This window comes from Arachis hypogaea, chromosome 15, assembly GCF_003086295.3.
Source record: "Arachis hypogaea cultivar Tifrunner chromosome 15, arahy.Tifrunner.gnm2.J5K5, whole genome shotgun sequence".
Taxonomy (NCBI): domain Eukaryota; kingdom Viridiplantae; phylum Streptophyta; class Magnoliopsida; order Fabales; family Fabaceae; genus Arachis; species Arachis hypogaea.
Window position 1 is genome coordinate 16,782,648 of NC_092050.1, and position 7,358 is coordinate 16,790,005.

General features: G+C 35.3%; 1 long non-coding RNA gene across 1 annotated transcript; it reads right to left on the reverse strand.

Annotated features, from left to right (window-relative positions):
- Positions 1 to 371: 371 nt before the first annotated feature.
- On the reverse strand, positions 372 to 3,536 carry LOC140179611 (uncharacterized). The gene is made up of 4 exons (XR_011873196.1): positions 2,723 to 3,536; positions 2,549 to 2,612; positions 2,329 to 2,467; positions 372 to 805 (listed from the first exon to the last, which is right to left on the reverse strand). It is a non-coding gene; the product is annotated as an uncharacterized lncRNA (long non-coding RNA).
- Positions 3,537 to 7,358: the final 3,822 nt, after the last annotated feature.

Consider the following 7,358-nt stretch of genomic DNA (forward strand, 5'->3'; position numbering starts at 1 on the left):
TAATTTCAAGAGTTAACATGAGTTATTAATAAAAATTCAGAGGCCAATTTGAATCATTTAAAAGATAATATACTAGTGATACATAGATAACAAATATGGAAGCGAATTGCGTTATGTCATACAATACTACAATCTATATTATTATGTCATTGACAGATATGTCATCACTTTATTCCACATAGTTGATTAGTGTTCTGACACATCAGCATACCACGTCAATACGGTATTAACAAAAATCATTTGAGGAACTAATGTGAGTAATTGGAATTGAGGCAATTTATATTTCAAGAGTCAATTTAAAGTTCAAAATAAAATTTAAGTATTAACTCAGGTTAAAAAAGAGAAGAATTTTTTATATATGGTTATAAAAAGAGGTAAATACTAAATTAGTATTTGAAAGATTCTAGTGCTGATAAAATGGTACATAGTCTTTGTGTAACACCCTCACTATCAGAAGTCACGCTTCCGGCTGCGCTACTCTGATAGTAAGAAGTATTAAAACTACTTTACATATTAAATACTAAAATAGGAACCTGTGACTCGACACTGTATCGCTGATTTTTTAGAAAACCGAAAATAAATACTTTATCTTAAGAAAAAATACAAGCAGGCATAGATTCATATACAAGACTCCTTACATAATAACTCAATATATTATACATATAAAACATACAATTCCTATCCCTCTTACAAAATTTTAATAACAAATACGAGGAAAGAAAATAATCTAATTAATACAACAACATATAAACCAAACGCAGTATAACTCTTCTTAATGCTTCATCCGGTTCCTGAAAAGATAAAGCTGTAGAGGGGTGAGAACCTAACCACACGGTCTCACCACGCAGTTTCAAAGTTGTCATAAGAAGATATTTAATAAGAAAATTGTTTTCAAGCTCAGTGATTATCATTGCCTTATGAATCTTTTAAAAAAACAGTAGGTAATCGTTCAAAACCTTTTTAAAGAAACGTGTAATTATTCAAAAATCCGAAACATTTCCTTCCTTATAAGAAAAATCTCAATTAGAAACCAACCATGCAATCAAACAACACAATCATTAATTCAGCACCAAAGTTTATTCTCAAATGTAGCACGCCAGGACAAACACAGGCAAGACAAACAAGGAAAGCACAAGTAGGTAGCAGTTACAGTAAATAGTTCAAGTAGCAGTTAAGAACAGTTTAGCAATTAGGCAAACCAAAACAAGTTCAAACCCAAATAAAGCATACAAATGCATATGATGCATGCCTGTCCTATGGCTGATGAGGCTCATCTGTCGGTTATCCAGCCAACACGACAAGTCTGAATTGTCCTTAGACTGTCCCCCGACGTGCATCCCCAAGAGTCTATGCATAGTTTTTTCTCAAATAATCAATATTGCTCAATGGGGGTAACATTTCCGGGAATTTATATAGTGCCCGGTCACACTTACGTCGTAGGGTCAACAGAGTATCGAGTTTTCAACCTGGTACACGTGGTGGCAAGCCACGGCACTTAATCCAGGGAACCTCGTATCTCGGATATTTTAAATTCATAAGCCACAAATAATTCATTCATCATTCATCAATATCTAAGCCATTCTCAATATCATCATCATTCGTCAATCCATATCCTTCCAAATTCATTCAAAAATCATACTTCAAATCAATCCTCATCATCCTTCTTTCTGTTAATCAACAATCTCAATTCAAAACATAATTCTTACTTTTCTAAATAAATCAATCCAAAACAAATAACGTTTAAGAACTAAATCTTTTTAAACAATTACTTCAAACAAAACTTCCAGTTTTATAAAATTTCGGCAGCATCTCCTCTAAAACTCGGATTCTGCCACCCTGTTCGGGTCCCAACCAAACCAAACCAAACACCCGTTAATCAGTCAAATCACTTCCAACAGCCATTATCATAACAACAGTACTCAACCCAAAGAAATTACAAAATCCAGAATTCAATCAACCAATCCTATAAATCACAATTTAAACCGACTTCAACCAACAGCATCAATCAATAGTTAAGAATTCTCGGTCTTCTCAAACAGTTTCAAACCAAACCATTCCCTCAAACACTTTTCGAATCATTTCCAAAAATAGCAAATCATTCTCAATAAATAACCCGTTTTCAAATATCAAGTCTTTTTCCAAGTTTATTTTAAAATCAAATTCCAATATCAAATCGGGTTTAATATCAAATCAAATTAATGATCTCATTCAACCAAAACAAGTCAATTCAATTCATAAGACTCACGAAATCACAAAAATGTATTTTACGCGTTAATATCGATTTATAACAACCCTGTAATGTAAAATATATTTAAGAAAAACCCCTACCTCGATTGCGATCTAACTACGAGACTAAACTCTTTTTCTTTTGGCTCGCATTCAGCGGCAGCTGCATCCGCAGTTCCGTTTACTTTCACAACAAAAAAAACGGCTTTTACTCCAACCATGTGATTACCGAAACTCGACCCTAGAACGTCAATATCACGAAATTCTCAATAATTCATAGGAAAACAATAGCAATAAGGATATCAAGGTTAAAATAACTTACTGCAGCTATAGAAAACAGAACGACAGAGCAGCAAAGAACATAATCAGGGACCTATGCATCTGTCCTGATGGCAGTAACATATTCCAATTGGTAAGGCAGCAGGGATATCAATAAAATCAGAATAGCGGAGCAAAATAGAAATAGAACAGATTCAAGAAAGGAGGAAGCAGTTACCGGTAAATCTGGCCTAGTTCCGACAACAACGTAGAGCCGAGTAACTTGCAACAACCAAAACCCAAGAAGATAGAGGCTTCAGATACGGTCTCCGACGGCCACGGACACGGTTGCGTGACTCAAAACAGAACCAGGTAGAGCGGCGGTAGCCTCCAGCAGCTCCGGTGAGCTTCTTCAACGACGGTGATGGCAGGAGCTTCGGCGGTGCTAACTGAGGCTGGACGGCGGCAGGAACGGCGGCGGAAGCTTCACGCAGCATGGCGGCGCCTATCCTTTCCCCCACCGCGAGCTCTCTGTCTCTCTCTCACCCTCTGTTCCGATGACAGCGACGATGGCTCCCTTCGGCGACGACGACAGCGCGAACAGTAACGGCTGCGGCGACGAACTTCATCTGCGGCGGCGAGCTTCATCTACAGCGAGGAACAGCGTAATAGTATCGTTCTTCTTCTCCTCTGGCTCGTGGTCGGCGGCGACGGGCGCGAGGTCACTGGCGATCCGCGATGGTGGCGACGAGCTGGAGGACGAACGGCGGCAACTGTGGCAGCGGTCTTCCTCTCCCACCAACGCACTCTCTCTCTCTTTCTTGGATCTCCCCTTCTCTCGATTAGCAGCGGCGGCGGCGGTGGCAGTGACACCCACCGCGCCGCCTCCCTCTTCTCCCCCCTCTCCCTCCTTCCTCGGTCCCCCTTCCTTCTTTCCTTTTCTTTTCTTTCTTTCTTCGATGAGTGGGGTTATTGAAGTGAAAGTAATTGGCGGCTGAAGGAGGTAAGGGGCAGCTAGGGTTTCATTTGGGATAAAGGGAAAATTATGTGTTAATTAAGATTAGGGTTTTGTGTGTTTGATTTTAGGATTAGGGTTCAATTTGGGGCAAATGTGAAATTAGGGATTTTTGGACAATTTGGAATTTTGTTAAATTTTAATAAAATTAAGAGATATTATATTAAATTAAATATAAAATATCCATCTTGAAAATACCTTTCAATTACAAATTTATAAATTAGTTTCGATTAAATGCTAATTAAATAAAAATTGGAGACAAATAAATTAATTCTCCTTCATTTATAAAATAAGGTTAAAAATATAAATATTTAAAATTAAGGCATATAAAATATTCCCTATTTTTCAATTATAAGAACTCTAAATCAAAAATAAGAGTTTACTCAACTTTTATATAAAAATCTCCAAAATACAGTCTTAAAAAAATATAATGTATCGTAAATGATTAATTAATAACTTTTAAAAAATTAGAGGTCTTACATCCTACCCCACTTATAAAAATTTTCGTCCTCGAAAATTAACTTAATACACATCATTCTAAAATAGTTTTGAATACTTTAGAAAAGCAGAGATCTTAGCAGATATATGTATTAATTTTCCAAATATCGAATAGTTTGTAAAACTTAGGCGTATGGAAAAAGTGTGGTCTGAAGCAAAAGTTACACGGGGGTTTAAAACAAGAATGTCACATGGGTCTGAAGCAACAGTACTTTACTTTCTAAATGCGTTTTAGATAAGCAAGAAAGTTTAGCATATTTATGTATATAGATGTTCAAATACTGAATAACTATAAGATTTATATATAAGGGTAAAGTATGGTATAAGGCAGGAGATACAAGATAGGCGTTCACAATGCAAAGTTATAGTTAATGTGGCAAAATGGCTACAAAGCAAGCTGGTATTTAAACAACAGGTAAAACGTTCATTCACCAACGTTGTATTCACTTCAGAACTTCAATTTGCAACTCCATCAATTACTTCGCAACCCAAAAAAAGTTGGTTACAAGCCTATCATCCACAAATTTTCACATGGAAATAAAACTACCACAGCCCCTTATTACGTCACACACTTACTACTTCATCTTTTCACGCTCACGAGCAGCATTCTAAGGAGACTAACGTTTCATTTGATATGCCCAAAGGTCATACGTGCCTCTAAAGCAATTCCCGAGTTATTTAGAAGGTTACAAGGCATGAGATAAGGTCAGGTGACAAGGACGATGTTCACAAGAATTTAAAAGACAACCTTGAGGATTAGACAACAACACAACGGTTTGAAATGAATTCAAGGTCAAGGAGTATGAGGTTTATAAAAAAAGAAAATCTAAGGCCAAAGATAATTCACAAGATTCGAGTATCAATGAAACTCTTTCGAATGCATCATTTACCAAAATCGAAACTTAAGAAAATCATTTTTCCTTTCAAAAGAAAAGTATACAACAACATATTTGAAAAAGAATAACGAAAACATAGATGTGACATTTCTTGAATACAATTTCAGGTTGTAAGAGATTATGTAAAGTTTGAAAAGGTATGAGTAAAAGTATTTAAGCGCTTCACTAACCAAACGCATGCATAAAACTGACATATAGTCAAAAGAAAATCCAGTTATACTTCATCAAAACATTTTCCAAGTTTAAAAACGGAATGGGAGAGTTTCAAGAAGTGAAAGCCATAACCAATCCCCAGTATTCCAAGGTCTAGTTCAATCTCAATCAAGGTTTTAAACTCATTCATTGTTATGCGACAATCTAAACAATCGGTCTTAGTTCGAAAACTTAGCGACCTGACACGTGCTCAAACACACCAGTACAAAATTAAATGCCATAACCTGCGACATTTTCAAACTCACCAAATTTACTTCCTGCATCAATAAGCTGTGTACTAAAAAACTAGCATATTGTTACCCATGTCTAGGGGTTGCACATGACACCGAAGCACTCGAGTTTACTTAGAGGGATAAAATACCTAGGAAGAGCAAATCAAATGACAAGGGCAACGTTTGCATGAAGTCAAAAGGATGAATAGAGTCGCAATTTAACAAGAATGCGCAATAACAATGAAATATTCCAGAAGGAGAGTCAATTTACATTTTTTTTCCTAGGAGATCTGAATCAAAGAACTTCAATAGGAATCATCAGAAAAGTTAACATATTTAGCCGAAACAAATTTAGGCCGAATAAAGGACATACAAAGTTTGCAAAAGAGAAGATAACATGATTTAAGACAATGTTTACAAGTATTTGAAGAAATGGTTTGAGTCACCAACAAACAAGAATGGTCAAAAATCATAAAGTGTGCCGGACAGAAAAATCGAAGTACAAATAGAAAAAAATTTTGATTTCAAAGATCTTCAATAGAAACCATAGAGTAGAATAGGGTAATTGTTTACAAAATTCAAGAAAGTCAATTAAAAACGTAAATATTGCGTCTTGTTAAAACAAATTCAAGTCGAGCTAGATTATGCGAGATTTATGAAATAAAAATTAGTTAGGCTAAGGATAAAACATTTTCCTGAAAATCTTGGTAGAAAATCAAATTGTAGTCCTAAGAAGAAACTTGAATTTAAGAACTCCTGTAGGAACGATCAAGAAGAAGAACAGTGCATTTATTTAAATCGGATTTGAGCTAAGTCGAAAATAATACTAAAAGTCATTGGTAGCGTTAACAAAGAATGGATAATCTCAAAAAGGAACGAATTCACTTTCTCAAAAGAAACATGAAATGTTTAAATAAGATTTTGCATTAAAACAACTCAGATTAAAATAAAATATGCAAAATTTATAAAATAAACTTAATTAAGCTATGAGCAAAAATATTCTTTCAAGAATCTTGAAAAATATTCAAGAGGAGAATCAAACCAGAATTACTTTGAAGACCCAAAACAAAAATTACAAGAGGGCTTTATAAGATAGGATGTATTACGGCAAAACAGGTTCAGATTTCATCGATAAATTACATCGTTTAAGTAGAAGAATACAGAACCTAAAGCTGTGATGTCAAGAATCTATAGAGTAAGTAGGTGCATGTTAAGAGAAGAATACGCATATGGTGCAAAGCATAGAGGCAAGATATCAAATCATAACTTAAGGAGAGAATCTAAATCAGAAAATTTTGCTATGAACAACAAGAAGAAAGATAATATATTGATCGAAGCAAATTCCAATTAAATTAGAGTACAAAGTTCTTATAAGAGAACGTCAAATTGAGGACCATAACATTAAGAATCCAGGGGATAGTCAGAAATATAATTTGACAAAGAATCAAACCGTATCTCAAGAAAGGCATTGAATCAAGGATTTCCAATGCAAATGATAAAGGTAAAAGTAACACCTATCACAGATAAGGATCACATGTCAACCAACTTCAAGAATTAATTTCTAACGCTCCCAAAACCCGCAACTCGCGTTATCTATGACTTGCATATTGTCTATCATAACCCATTGGTGCTTCCATATACATAATTTACTAGTGTTAAGCCGGCCAAACTTAATACCAGGAATTATGCAATGCAAGACTAATGGCATTAATCAATAGACCGTCATGTGTATAAAACTCTAATTCTCATTATCTGAACGAGACCTATTACATGACAGACGCTCAGAGTATGCAATTGAAGCATAATCAGTCCATTCCTCAGGCTCTACAGGAAGGACCGCTCTGATACCATAATGTAACACCCTCACTATCAGAAGTCACGCTTCCGGCTGCGCTACTCTGATAGTAAGAAGTATTAAAACTACTTTACATATTAAATACTAAAATAGGAACCTGTGACTCGACACTGTATCGCTGATTTTTTAGAAAACCGAAAATAAATACTTTATACAAGCAGGCATAGATTCATATACAAGACTCC